Source organism: Symphalangus syndactylus, chromosome 6, assembly GCF_028878055.3.
Source record: "Symphalangus syndactylus isolate Jambi chromosome 6, NHGRI_mSymSyn1-v2.1_pri, whole genome shotgun sequence".
Classification (NCBI taxonomy): Eukaryota; Metazoa; Chordata; class Mammalia; order Primates; family Hylobatidae; genus Symphalangus; species Symphalangus syndactylus.
In genome coordinates, this window is record NC_072428.2 from 53,545,705 (window position 1) to 53,561,242 (window position 15,538).

A 15,538-nucleotide genomic window follows, 5' to 3' on the forward strand; every position below is an offset into this window, starting at 1 on the left:
ACACAGCTGTCCATCTCCACAGAACTCTGATCACACAGCTTACTAAATCTCAGCAGCCAAACTCTCATATACCAGGAAAGAGAAAAACAAATTCAATTTGAAGTAGACAGATATATACTGGCATGTAAAATTAATGAACAAATTTTGGTGCTGTTCCATATTATTAATTCTCAAGACAGATTTTAAGGGTCTTTCTTTTTAAATGATACCATGGCACAAGTCACTTCAAACAACAAAATAAACTGTTTTACAAAGAAATTTGCCCACTTACTATTATCTACACAACACAAATCTGGATAAAACAGAATGTTTATCTATAATAGGTATCAGGGAGAGGTACAGGGATTTGAATTGAGAAGACCATTTTGTTAAGAATTGATTTTCTGCTCATTCCAATTATACAATGTATTATGTTTGGTTTTTTGCTTGTTTGTTTTCGTTTGTTTGTTTGTTTGAGACAAGGCCTCATTCCAATACCCAGGCTGGAGTGCAGTGGCGCGATCATGGCTCAACGCAGCCTCAACTTCCTGGGCTCAAACAATCCTCCCAACTCAGCCTCCGAAGTAGCTGGGACTACAGGCATGTGCCACTGAGCCCAGCTAATTTTTTGTATTTTTAGTAGACACAGTGTTTCACCATGTTGCCCATGGCTCAACTTCTGGGCTCAAGCAAGCCACCTCCCTTGTCCTCCCAAAGTGCTGAGATTACAAGTATGAGTCACCAAACCCGGCCAATGTATTACTTTTGGATAGGAATATATGTGGTCCCCTAACACTATAACAGGGCCTAATGTAATGGTTATAGAAATCATTAACATTGAGATACTTATTTCTATACACATAACTAAAAAGAACACAATGCTGAAATGAAGAACAATCACATCTATTAATCAACTACCTGCTTTAGGCAAAAATTACTCAAGTAAAATCAACACTACACTCTACATGGTACCTTTCTATTGAGGTCTGTTGTCAAATTAGCTTGAATCCCAAGTTCCTCCCAAACTTGGCAACAATTTGGTTTCACTATTTCTAAGTATTGTGTATTCTGAGAACTTGTATACAACTACACATCCGTAATAGTTCCACTTAATATATCTTGTACTTTGGAAGCTCCAAATACTAAGTCTTCCGTGAATATGTATGGTAGTTTTTCACCTCTGCACCTTGTTCATACTGCTCCCGTTGCATGAAAATATCTTCTAACCACTCCTATTCCTACTTGCTAAATTCTTACCCCTCCCTTTTAATCTGATACTTAAATTTCCTAACGTAAACAATCACAAATATATATAGGAAAATGTGAAAAGTGTCATTGCCTAGGTACTTATTTTCATTTCATTAAAGTATAATAGCTTATTCTTTCTACATTTATTAGCTATAATTCTATAAAGAATTATCCCTCATGAACTATTTGGTTATATTGAGATACAGTTCTTGGAGGAAAGACAGGATAAATATTTGAATGTCCAATATTTGGGTCCAAAGATGAACAATGAATTTTTAAAGTAACATTATGAACTCATGTATTTTAAATAATAGATGCATTCCAATTAATTAAAGTTGCTTTCTTCTGATGCTCAAATTGTCACATCTGTGGTCTGTCAGAGCCCCTCCAAATTGGCTCCCATATCATGATCCCAAATAGACTTTGAACGTGTCTTTGTTGTTGCTGTTATTGTTGTTTTACAGTTCCTGGCCCAGACCTGCAATAAGCTAGTTCTCCAAGGAATCCTGATTGCTTTCAGAGAGAAACCGGAGACCACAATCTAGGCAAGTTCTCATTCTTTGGGTCTTACTATTTGTGTCTTTCTCTAGAAAAGGCCTTTTCTAATAACTGTATGCAAAGTATCTTCGCCTCTGGCCCTCTCACATAACTCTATTTATGCATAATCGTCATACATTGTTACTGTCTGGTTTAAATATTTGTCTGTTCACTCTATAAGCTCCATCAGGTACAGATCTTGTCTTTTTTTTTTTTAATCATTATATCCCCGGCTATAGCAGATCACCTAGAATTTAGCTGATACTGATAAGATCCACTGATTGCATGGATAAATGCCACTTACATTATTCTGTTTCTAATGTATAGTGCCCATCTCCATTTATGTTTTTGCCATTCTGTGTTAGAAGTCTTTGAATAAAAACTTCTCTGGTTCCTAATTTTCATGTACTCAAATTTTTTAATAACTGTATCAGATTTCTGAGATTATGATTACGACCAGGTGGCTTTAATATAATAAATTCCTTGGTAAAATTGCAGTCAAATTTGACCATCTTCACTGTTTTAAGAGAAATGTGTGTGGGTATTCCAAAGCAGTTTTTAAAAATAATAGAAGTTTATTCCATACCTAGAAAGCACTACACATTAATTTTTATGAGGGTTCAATTAAGTCAAGATCTCAGAATTCAAATAACTCATTATCTGTAGAGAAGAATAACAAGTATACAACATAATATGCCAGGCAACACATGGGTTACTGCCAAACAAGTGGCAAAATGTGATATAAGTACCCAAATGAGGAAAAGATCATCTGGTATTTTCTCAAATCACATTTAAATGACATGATAGTGACTTTTTCAGTTTAATCACTGTTAAAGTGTTTACAGAACACATCACACAGAACATAGAATATGAGATGAGCCTCAGTTCATGAGCAGGATTAAGACAGAAGGCAGAATGACAGCGCTCTAAATTTATGCAGGAACAAATAAACTTAAGTACTTTCACACGTTTATTTCTCCTAACTCTATGTTAGGCTTTGTTATCACCACAGAGAAATTGGACATTAAAAGCATAAACACTTTACTTCAAATCATACAGTTCGTAACTAGTTAGGTGTGAACTAGAATCCAAAGTTACTATGTCTTTGTAAAAGAAATCATTTTAGAGTGGACTTTATCTATTTTTTTAAATTATGAAATTAGTTAACTTTGTGCATTATAAATTACAATAGCAATTTCTAGAGCTCTAAACCACAAAGCTAAACTGTATTAAACTGAATGAGCCCTTCAGAGATGAGATGAGGGATTCATGAAATAGACAATGAGATCTTTAGATGAAAGACTTTATTCAAGTTAGTTCACAGAGGCAGGAATCACGACTTCTGTGTACTCCATGCAGCTGTTCAAGATCTAATCTGCATGGATGCTCAGACATACTCTGGGGCTATTATAGTAAAGGTCCTAAATAATATTGCACGTTTCTGAAAGCATTCTATGCTTAAATTAACTAGTTTCCTCTATACATTATATTTGAAGCTACATTTGATGAATAAAAGGTTTACTTACATAGAAAACAAAATCCAGTCTAATTAATTTGCTAAGGAAAATAAACCTATGTCTTGCAATTTTTAAAAGGGTTTTAAAAAAAGTTTTTTTCAAATCATTCTCCAAGCCCACAGCACTACTATCTAAAATTGGTCCACTAAACATAATATTTATTTATATTTACCTCAGCATCACTGATGCATAATGCTGATTTGATTTGCAATTCAGTTCACTCTAGAGCAGGGGCTTCCATAAAGATGTACTATCAATATACTCTTTGAAACATGCAATAACATCCGATTCCAACTTTTAAAAAGCCATCAGTGTCTGATGTTAGGCTTGCTTTGTTTTACCTCTCAATAACACTTGCTGTATTGCTTTAACAAGTGAAGAAACACAAAGAGAGCCACTGTTGAGTAGACACTAGGAAATGGACTCATGGCTTAACCTTTGGCCAATTTATCAGAGCAAGCTGAGTAGAAGGGTGCTCTATGGCTCTGGCACAGGTAATTCTGTATCCATTTCATCCCTCAGCCTATAGAGAAACTAGTATTTAAATTTTACTAAGGGTTTGCCATTAGATGGCTCTTTAAAATTTTTGGAAACCATATTCTTTATATACTATACCATTTTGTCATGAAATTCCTGGTGTTATGCAAATGATCTTTTAACAATGAACAAGTTTACTGCATAAGTTGGATATTTCTTAAACTAATGCAAATTATGCAATTATTACCTTTACTATATTCTTAAATCACTTTAAAAGTAATACAGAACTTCACTCCCATCCTAAAGGAAAGTTTTAAAATATTCTTCATTGTTCTGTGTGGTATACGATTATGTAAGATTTAAAAAAACAGTATATTATTTTAAATTACATAATAAATTGTCTTTACTTTTCCATAATTTCATGATGAAATGAAATATAAATCTCATATAATAATATGTTATATATATTAAACACTAAAGGTATTTTTTAGCCTTTTCCCATTTATAAAAATAAAGATTAATTTTATTTAAATTAAGTATATGTAAGACATAAGATATATTGACATTTTATTTACATTGAGACAGGGTCTTGCTCTGTTACCCAGGCTGGAAGGCAGTGGCATGATCATAGCTCACTGAAGTCTTGAACTCCTGGGCTCAAGTGATCCTCCTGCCTCTCAGCCTCCAGAGTAGCTGGGACTACAGGTGCATGCCACTGTGCCCAGCTAAGTTTTAAAATATTTTGTAGAGATGGGGTCTCACTATGTTGCCCAGGTTGATCTAAACTCCTAGCCTCAAGTAATGCTCCCACCTCTGCCTCCCAAAGTGCTGGGATTAAAGGTGCAGGCCACTGTGTCTGGCCTATCTACTGACATTATAAATGACCTATCCTATTTGATTTAAAGACCAAACATAGAATATAAAAAAAAAACAGGCACACATACGTTCACTGCAGCACCATTAGCAATAGCAAAGACATGGAATCAACCTAAATGGCCATCAATGGTAAAGTGGATAAAGAAAATTTGGTATATATACACGATTCCATGGAATACTATGCAGCCATAAAAAAGAATGAGATCATGTCCTTTGCAGGGGCATGGATGGCACTGGAGGCTATTAACCTTAGCAAACTAATACAGGAACAGAAAGCTAAATAATATATGTTCTCACTTATAAATTGGAGCTAAACGATGAGAACACATGAACACATAGAGGAGAACAACAGACACTGGGGCCTTTTGGAGGATAGAAGCTAGAAGGAAGGAGAGGATCAGGAAAAATAATTAATGGGTACTAGGCTTAATACCTGGGTGACAAAATAATCTGTACAACAAACCTCTGTGACATGAGTTTACCTATGTAACAAACCTGTACATGTACCCCGAACATTCATGACAGAATTCTAAAAAAAACTAGATGCAGAAGAATACTTCCTTAACCTAATAACGGATATATACAAAAAACTGGCTGAGCGTGGTGGCTCACACCTGTAATCCCAACACTTTGGGAGGTGGAGTCATGAGGATCACTTGAGTCCAGGCAACACAAGGAGACCCCCATCTCTGTAAATAATAAAAAAAGTTTCTTGGTGGTGCACACCTGTGGCCCTAGCTACTTTTGTGTATGGCAGGAGAGGGAGAGGAGAATGAGATGGGAGGATTATTTGAGCCCAGGATGTCAAAACTGCAGTGAGCCATGATTGCACCACTGCACTCCAGTCTGGGCAACAGAGTGATACTGTGTCTCAACAAAGAAAAAAAGCAAAAAATAAAAACCAAAACTAAACAACACGCATAAAACTAAAGTTAACACCATACTTTTAATGGCGAGTGAATGCTTTTCCCTTAAGATAGAGATAAGGCAAAGATTTTCTCTGTTACACTTCTTTTCAACATTGTACTGGAAGCCCTACTTAGTACAATAGGCAAGAAAAAGAAATAAAAGGCATACAGATGGGAAAGGAAGAAATAAAGCTATCTTTATTCATAGACGACATGACTGTCTATGTAAGAAACCCTGAAGAATCTACAAAAAAAACCTCATGGAACTAATAACTGAGTTTAGAAAAGTTGCACGATACAACGTCAATATTTCAAAATTAACTGCTCTCCTACATACAGGCAATGAACAACTGGAATTTGAAATTTTATTAAATGAAGTACTTAGGTATAAATCCCACAAAATATTTGCAGGATCTATATGTGGAAAAGTCCATAATACTAATGAAAGAAAGAAAAGAATAAAAGAATCTAAATGGATGGAGAGACATTCCATGTTAATGACTTGGGACTTCATATTGTTAAGATCTCATTTGTTCCCGATATGATCTATACATTCAAGGCAATCTCAATCAATAATTCAGAAAGATAAAGGTATTAGAATAGCCAAAACTCAGAAAAATAAGAACAAAATCAGAGCATTCTCATTACCTGACTTCAAGGTATACCTTGAAGGCTGCAGGAATCAAGATAGCATGATGTTGGCAAAAGAATGGACAGATAGATCAGTGGAACAAAAGAGACATCCCAGAAATAGACCCATACAAATATAGTAAACTGATTTTTCACAAAGGGGCAATGACAATTCAATGGAGATAGGATAGTCTCAATCAACAAGTGATGCTAGAACAACTGAATGACCATAAACAACAACAACAACAAAAACCCTTGACACATACCTCACAAGTTACACAAAAATTAGCTCACAATGATTCATACACCTCAATATAAAGCATAAGACTATGAAACATTTAGAAGAACAGAGAAGAAAATCTCCCTGACCTTTGGTGAAAAGTTTTAACATATAACACCAGAACCAAGACACATGAAAGAAAAATGATAAATTGGACCTTATCAGAATTAAACTCTTTCTTCTGGGAAAGACACTACAAAGAGAATAAAAAGACAAGCTGCAGATTAGGAAAAAATACTTGCAAATCATATATCTGATAAAGGAAGTCCAAATATATAAAGAATTCCTAAAATTCAACAGTAAGAAAAAAATCAACACATTTTTAAAATGGGCAAAGGATCTGAAAAGATACTTCATCAAAGAAGATATAAGAATGGCAAACAAGCATATGAAAAGAAGTTCAGCGTCACTTGTCATTACGGAAATGCAAACTAAAATAATGTGGTACCACTACATACCTATTAGAATGCTAAATCCAAAAAATTAACAGCAAGAAACGCTAGTGAGGAGGCAGAGTTACAGAGTACTCCTTCAACGCTGGTGGGAATGCAAAACAGTATGGCCACTTTGAAAGACAGTTTTGAAATTTCTTATGAACAGAGACTTCCACAATCATGTTCTAGGTATTTGGCCAACTGATTTGAAAACTTAGGTTCACACAAAAACCTGAGCACAAATGCTTCTGGCAGTTTTATTGATAAGCTTGGCAACAAAGATGTCCTTCAGTAGGTGAATGGATAAACAAACTGTGGTACATAATTATAATGGAATAGTATTTAGCAATTAAAAGAAACAAACTATTAATTCACATAACTTGGATGAATCTTAAAATGCATTTTGTTAAGTCAAAGAAGCCAAATTAAAAAGGTTACACACTGTATTATTCCATTCATATGACATTCTGGGAAAGACCAACTGATAGAGAAAACAGATCAGTGATTTTGAGGCATTTGGGGAGAAGGAAGTGTTTGCTAGGGGAAGAATTTTAAGGGTGGTGAACTAACATACATGGTATTGTAGTAGTGGATCTGCAACACTATACATTTGTCAAAACCCAAAGAACTTTGACAATACCCACAGAACATTGACAAGAGACAAAGAATGACTTTTAATATACGTAAATTAAAAAAAATCTACCAGTGGTTGGGGGAACCCAAGATAGAATGCAGACTGTGACTAATCCAATTGCATTACAAAATGTAAGACATAACCTCATAAATGGGTATGGGGAACGAAGGGGCAAATTTTATAATTCTGTAAAATAATGTGTTTATAAATGGATCCAAGAAACTTTGGAAAAAAGTATTTTAGCTAGAAACTATTACTAAAGACAAAAAAACTGTATATAAACATTGTACACTAGTTGATAAAGTTGTTTCTCACTAGGCACAGGTAAAAAATTCTGAAAAGTGGTACACATATACTGGGATTAAACAAATATGTAAACAGATGGCAGAAGGTAGAAGCTCAATGTGGGAGTGGGACTTAGAAATAAGAAGGGGAAATGAGAATAAATTACATGGGGGTGAATTAGAGTCAGAGACATCTAGTTCAATATATATTTTGCTGCAATTGCAACAAAATCAAACATTGACAAATGGGATCTAATTAAACTTAAGAGCTTCTGCACATCAAAAGAAACTATCAACAGAGTAAACAGACACCCTACAGAATGGGAGAAAATACTGCAAACTATGCATCCCACAAAGGTCTAATATCCAGCATCTATAAGGAAATTAAACAAGTTTACAGGGAAAAAAACAACAACCCCATTAAGAAATGGGCAAAGGACATGAACAGACACTTTTCAAAAACAGACATACATGCAGCCAACAATCAAATGAAAAAAAGCTCAATATCACTGATCATTAGAAAAATGCAAATCAAAATCACAATGAGATACTAACACCAGTCCAAATGGCTATTATTAAACAGTCAAAAAATAACAGAAGTTGGCAAGGCTGTGGAGAAAAAGAACGCTTATACACTGTTTGTGGAAGTGTAAATTAGCTCAGCCATTGTGGAAGACTGTCACGATTTCTCAAAGAACTGAAGACAGAAATACCATTCAAGCCATCAATCCCATTACTGGGTACATACCCAAAGGAATTTAAATCATTCTATTATAAAGATACATGCACACATATGTTCACTGCAACACTATTCACAGTAGAAAAGACATGGAATCAACCTAAATGCCCATCAGTGATAGACTGGATAAAGAAAATGTGGCATATATATATACCATGGAATACTATGCAGCCACAAAGAAAGAATGAGATAATGTCTTCTGCAAGAACATGGATGGAGCTGGAGGCCATTATCCTTTGCAAACTAATGCAGGAAAAGAAAACCAAATACCACATATTCTCACTTATAAGTGGAAGCTAAATGATGAGAACACATGCACACATAGAGGGGAACAACAGGCACTGAGGCCTTTTGGAGGGTGGCGGGTGGGAGGAGGGAGATAATCAGAAAAAAATAACTAATGGGTACTATGCTTAATACCTGCGTGATGCAATAATCTGTACCACAACCCCCCATGACACAAGTTTATGTAACAAACCTGCACTTGTACCCCTGAACTTAAAATAAAAGTTTAAAAATTAAATAAATAGAATCTAAAAATTTTTAAAAATCTCCTTGGAATTAGTTTGTAGAATTATAAACTGTATACTTGTGACTAAACTATATCTCTAAATTGGTATATCCTTATGACTAAGAATTTTTTTAAAGCTATATAGTATTTCAGTCAAAAACCAAATCTTAATGTGTTATGCTATATGATGTACCAACTGAGTAACATCCTTCTGCTCTCCCCTAACCATCCACATATAACAGTAGGTATGTGTGGTATATATACCTACTGATATGCTCCATGTTTTGACTAAAAAACACAGATATGTTCCGTGTTTTGACTAAAGAATTACAGAGATTCATTTTATGTATGTATGTATGTATGTATTTTGATGTAGAGTCTCACTCTGTTCCCAGCCTCCACTGATCCTCCCATTTCAGACTCTAGAGTAGTTGGGACTACAGGTGTGTGCCACAGCACCCAGCTCATTTTTTTATTTTGTTTTTGATAGAGATGAGGTTTCACCATGTTGACCAGGATGGTCTCAAATTCCTGGGCTCAAGCAGTCCACCTACCTTGGGCTCCCAAGTGCTGGGGTTACAGGCATAAGCCACCGTACCCAGCCTACACAGAAAAATGAAATATTCTGTATGAGGACTATAGTTAATAGTGTACTGTATTCAGGATTTTGCTAAATGAATAATTACAGTTGGTCTTGCCACTGGGGGCAAAATGACTGACTGTGAGACAATGGATGCTAATTTGTTCCACTATAGTGACCATTTTACATCATATCTTATAACATCATATCATATACCTTAAATATATGCAACAAAATTTATTTTAAAATAAAAGAAACTGAGTATAAAAATAATGTAGAATATATAAAACAGATATACAGTGCTCTAAAGAAGTATAAAGATAGGGGGAGGTGGTTTGTATATTCAAATAGACTTAATTGAGAACTACATATGATTCAAGATCAGAAGGACAAATGAGAATTAACTGTCTAAGGGAAGTGATACGGTTTGGCTCAGTGTCCCCACCCAAATCTCATCTTGAATTGTAATCCCCATGTGTCAGAGGAGGGACCTGCTAGGAGGTGATTGGATCATAGGGGCAAATTTTCCCCATGCTGTTCTCATGATAGCAAGTAAGTTCTCACGAGATCTAATGGTTTAAAAGTTTGGCACTTCCCCCTTTGCTCGCTCTCTCTCCTGCGACCATGTAAGATATGCCTTGCTTTCCCTTTGCCTTCTACCATGATTTTAAGTTTCCTGAAGGCTCCCCAACCATGCAGACCTGTGAGTCAATTAAACCTCTTCCTTTATAAATTACCCAGTCTCAGCTAGTTCTTTATAGCAGTGTGGAAATGGAGTAATACAGAAAATTGGTACCGAGAGACGTGGCGTATTTCTATAAAAATACCTGAAAATGTGGAAGTGACCTTGGAACTGGGTAGCAGGCAGAGGTTGGAACAGTTTGGAGGGCTCAGAAGAAGAGAGGAGGATGTCGGAAAGTTTCGAACTTCCTAGAGACCTGTTGAATGGTTTTGACCAAAACCATTGATCACTGATAGTGATATGGGCAATGAAATCCAGGCTGAGGAGGTCTCAGAGGGAAAAGAGGAACTTATTGAGAACTAGAGCAAAGGTCACTTTTGCTATGCTTTAACAGAGAGACTGGCAGCATTTTGCCCCTGCCCTAGAGATGTGTGGAACTTTGAACTTGAGAGAGATGATTTAGGGTATCTGGCAGAAGAAATTTCTAAGCAGTAAAGCATTCAAAATGTAACCTGGCTTTTTCTGAAAGCATACAGTCATATCCAGTCATAAAGAGAATGTCTAAAATTGGAACTTATGTTTAAAAGGGAAGTAGAGTGTAAAAGTTTGAAAAATTTGCAGCCTGACCATGAGGTAGAAAAGAAAAACCAATTTTCTGAAGAGAAATTCAAGCTGGCTGCAGAAATTTGCATGAGTAAAAAGAAGCCAAATGTTAATAGCCAAAATAATGAAGAAAATGTCCCTAGGGCATTTCAGAGATGTTCACTGCACTCCCTGCCATCACAGGCCCAGGAGGCCTAGGAAGGAAAAATGGCTTTGTAGCCCAGGACCAGGGCTCTGCTGCTCTGTGCAGCCTTGGGACACGGTGCCCTGCACCCCAGCTGCTCCAGCTCCAGCCGTGGCTAAAAGGGGCCAAGGTACAGCTCGAGCTGTTGCTTCAGAGGGTGCAAGCCCCAAACCTTGGTGGCTTCCACATGGTATTGGGCCTGTAGTTGTGCAGAAGATAAGAACTGAGGTTTGGAAACCTCTGCCTAGATTTCAGAGAATGTATGGAAACACCTGGATGTCCAGGCAGAAGTCTGCTGCAGGGGCAGAGCCCTCATAGAGAACCTCTTCTAGGGCACTACAGCGGGGAAATGTGGGGTTGGAGCCCCCACACAGAATGCTCACAGGGCACTGCCTACTGGAGGGGTGAGAAGAGAGCCACCGTCCTCTAGATCCCAGAAAACCTCATACCATATACCTGGAAAAGCCACAGGCACTTAATGGCAGCCTGTGAAATAGCTGCAGGGGCTGTACCCTGCAGAGCCACAAGGACAGAGATGCTCAAGGCCTTGGGAGCCCACATCTTGCAACAACGTGCCCTGGATGTGAGAAATGGAGTCAAAGGAGATTATTTTGGAGCTTTTACTATTTAATGACTGCCCTGTTACGTATCAGACTTGCATGGGGCCTGTAGCCCCGTTGTTTTGGCCAATTTCCCCCATTTTGAATGGCAGCATTTACCGAATGCCTGTACCCCCACTGTATCTTGGAAGTAACTAACTTGCTTTTGATTTTACAGGCTCATAGGCAGAAGGGACTTCCTTGTCTCAGATGAGACTTCGGACTTGGACTTTTGGGTTAATGTTGGCATGAGTTAAGACTTTGGTGGACTGTTGAGAAGGCATGATTGTGTTTTGAAATGTGAGAAGGACATGAGATTTGGGAGGGCCAGGGGTGGAATGATATGGTTTGGCTCTGTGTCCCCACCCAATTCTCAACTAGAATTGTAATCCCCATGTGTCAGGGGAAAAACCTGGTGGGAGGAGACTGGATCATGAGGGCAGATTTTCCTCATGCTGGTCTCATGATAGTGAGTGAGTTCTCATGAGATCTGATGGTTTAAAAGTTTAGCACTTCCCCTTTCGTTCTCTCTGTCTCTCCTGCCACCATGTAAGAGATGCCTTGCTTCCCCTTTGCCTTCTGCCATAAGTTTCCTGAAGCCTCCCAAGCCACTTGAAACTGTGAGTCCATGAAACCTCTTTTCTTTATAAATTACCCAGTCTCAGGTAGCTCTTCATAGCAGTGTGAAAACGGACTAACACAGGAAGCATGACATACAGCAATGAAAGTAGAAAGGTAGTCAAGAGACAAACTACGAAGACCAGAAAGGGCACCATAAATATGATGGCGTAGTACACTAAAAACGATAAAATGCCATTGAAAACTTTTAAATAAGGAGATAAAAATCAATTTGCATTTTTAAAAGGTCATTTTCACAGCTATGTAGGAAACAACTTTGGAGGAAAACAAAAGATACGGAAACCACTTACAAGACTATTGTAGGAGCAAATTCTGAGAATAAGACAGAGCAGAAAGGACCAGGAATCTTGTCTTCCAACCTAGACAACAATCACACTGCGGCAAGATCTGTTTGATGCAATTATTTTAGAATTCTAGAAGCCATTGTGGACTTGCAACTCCCAGAGGAAGATTTGGAGAGTAAATTACAGTTAATTTAGGTCAATTTCAGCTCTTACCTCAGCTGTGGCTACCCATCTTTATCCCTGGCCCATTGGCAGGCAGCCATGCATATGTTCCTGGAACAACTCCTATGCTCCTTATGGGAGCGAGGATGGGCAAACGGGACCCTATCCTGTGCTACGATCACTGACTGCTGCTTATGATTGTGGAGGTGCAGACACAGAGGTAGGAAGTCATTGCAGCACCCTTTCCCTATTGCTACAAGCCCTTCCCCCTCAGGCTGAAGTGACTTCCAGGGAACTTAAAGGGACAGCGTCCTTTTTCCCTGTCTTCATTTTCCCACCTTTTGAGAACCACACATTGAAAATTAGGACATTGAAGGGCAATTGCATATTTGAGAGAAATTAGTAAGTCACCACAATATACAGAGAAAGGCACAGGCTCAGAAAATTCCTGAGAAGACCTTAAGTTTTACATCTCAGGCTGATCCTCAGCATGGAGACTACTTATGATAATCAAAAACAAAAGAAAAAGAAAAACAAAAACAAATTAGCAAAACCTCAGAAAGAGGGAGAATCTGATGTCCAGAGTCACCACCTTACTAGATTCAAATGGCCAGTTTTTAACAACAACAACAACAACAAAAATCACAAAGCATACAAAGAAATAGGTAAGAAATACCCAAGGCAATGCCACTAGCTTGAAAATATTTTTGCCTACAGTTATAAAACTACTACATGATAGCAGTACCCCCACAACCCCACACAACCCACAACTGATTGCTTAGTTCCTATATATATGTATGCGTGTGTGGGTAATCACAGTATCTTGTCCAAAAGTCAAGATACTTGTTGGAAGATGTGCACTTTTTCTAGGTACTAGCATAGATTCTAGAAGTATGTATAAGAGAAAGTTCCTATCTTGTTCTTCAAGAGATGATGCAATAGAGAGATTACACTAAATGCAAAAAAAAAGTAGATATTTTCACAACTGAATATACAAAACTCAATTTACCATATATAAATGTATCCAAGTGAGTATATAGTTTCTACACCAACCAGGAAAGGCAACAGGGATGGATTGTATATGTCTCCAGAGCCCTAAACATAGAGTAACATTCAAGAATACTGTTACGGCTTCCTGGGCATTTTATAAGGTCTTTACCTGATGACCTTAACTTTGTAAAGATGGTGGTGGTGAATACTTTAATCTATTTAAAAACCTCGTTGGAGCTACAAGTCAATCCACAAAACCAACAAAGAAAAATATATTAATAGTGCTGACATTTAAAAAATACTGTATATATTTAAGATGTACAACATGAAATTTTGCTATACATATTGATGGTGAAATGGTTACCACAGTCAAGCAAATTTAACATAACCATCATTTCACATTGTTATCCCTTTTTGTGTATGTGTGCCTAGAGCACCTAAAGCCTATTCTTTCAGCAAACAATCCTGAATACAGTATTATTAACTATAGTCCTCATGATACACATTAGATCTCTATACTTGTGCATCCTGAATTTCTGCTATTTTTTATCCTTTGACCTAAGAAACTGTAGTACACACGTATACACACACATTCATGCACACCTCCAGAAATATTATTCAGCCTTAAAAAAAAAAAGGGGAGATCCTGCTATTTGTCACAACATGGACGAATCTGCATGGGTTCATCCAGAATATGTTAAGTGAAAAAAGCCAGATAGAAAGAAGACTACTACTATTTGATCTGTTATATATGGAATCTAAAAAAATAAAAAAAGTTGAATACATAGAGATAGAGAATAAAGGCCGGGCACGGTGGCTCACATCTGTAATTCTAGCACTTTAGGAAGCTGAGGCAGGTGGATTGCTAGAGCCAAGTTTGAGACCAGCCTGGGCAACATGACGAAACCCTGTCTCTACCAAAAATTATAAAAATTAGCCTGGTGTGGTGGTGTGTGCCTGTAGTCCCAGCTACTCAGGAGGCTGAGGTGGGAGGATCACTTGAGGGCGGGAGGCGGAGGCTGCATTAAGCTGTGACTACTGCACTCCAGCCTCGGTGACAGAACAAGACCCTGTCTCCGAAAAAAAAACAAAAGAGAGAGAGAGAGAATAAAGCAGTGGTTACCAGCAATGGGGAGGGGGACAGTAATGCCAACATTTGTACTGGGTGTTACACTTACAAAGTATTTGTATATGCATTATGTTGTTCGATCTTCACTTAAACTGAATGTAGTAAGTATCCTATTAGAATCTGACCAACAAAGGCTCATACTAACCAACACTAGTTATACCCAGGAATCCAACCCAAGCCTTCTGACTCCAAGGCCAGTCCACACTCCCGTTATTCTATTTCTCACCATTGATATGAACTGATATATTACAGGTAACCAACACAAATCAGGTAAGAGCTGGCGCAGCAGCCTTTTCGCCTGGAAGAGGCACATGCATTGCTTAACAAGTTTTATTAAGTGCTTTCTATAGGGAAGGCACTGTATTAGATGCTGGGGGAATAGCAATAAACCTTATGGGATATTATCAATGCTCTTCTGGTATGTATATTCTGCCAGGGATTAATTTAAAAAATTAATATCCACCAAGAGGAACTATTAACTAAATTGTGGTCATCAATATGCTGCAATGTTACACAATTATTAAAGAGAATGTGCTATATAGTCTCAAATATTTAATAAAAATATATAAGCTGCAGAAAAATGAATAGCATGATCCTATTTTAATTTAAAAAACATGTAAGCATATATACTC

The 15,538-nt window shown here is 37.3% G+C and overlaps 1 protein-coding gene across 3 annotated transcripts in view; it reads right to left on the minus strand.

Annotated features, from left to right (window-relative positions):
* The window catches only part of FCHSD2 (FCH and double SH3 domains 2), a 342,640-nt gene that overhangs the window by 207,797 nt on the left and 119,305 nt on the right, over positions 1–15,538 (minus strand). The window lies entirely within an intron of this gene.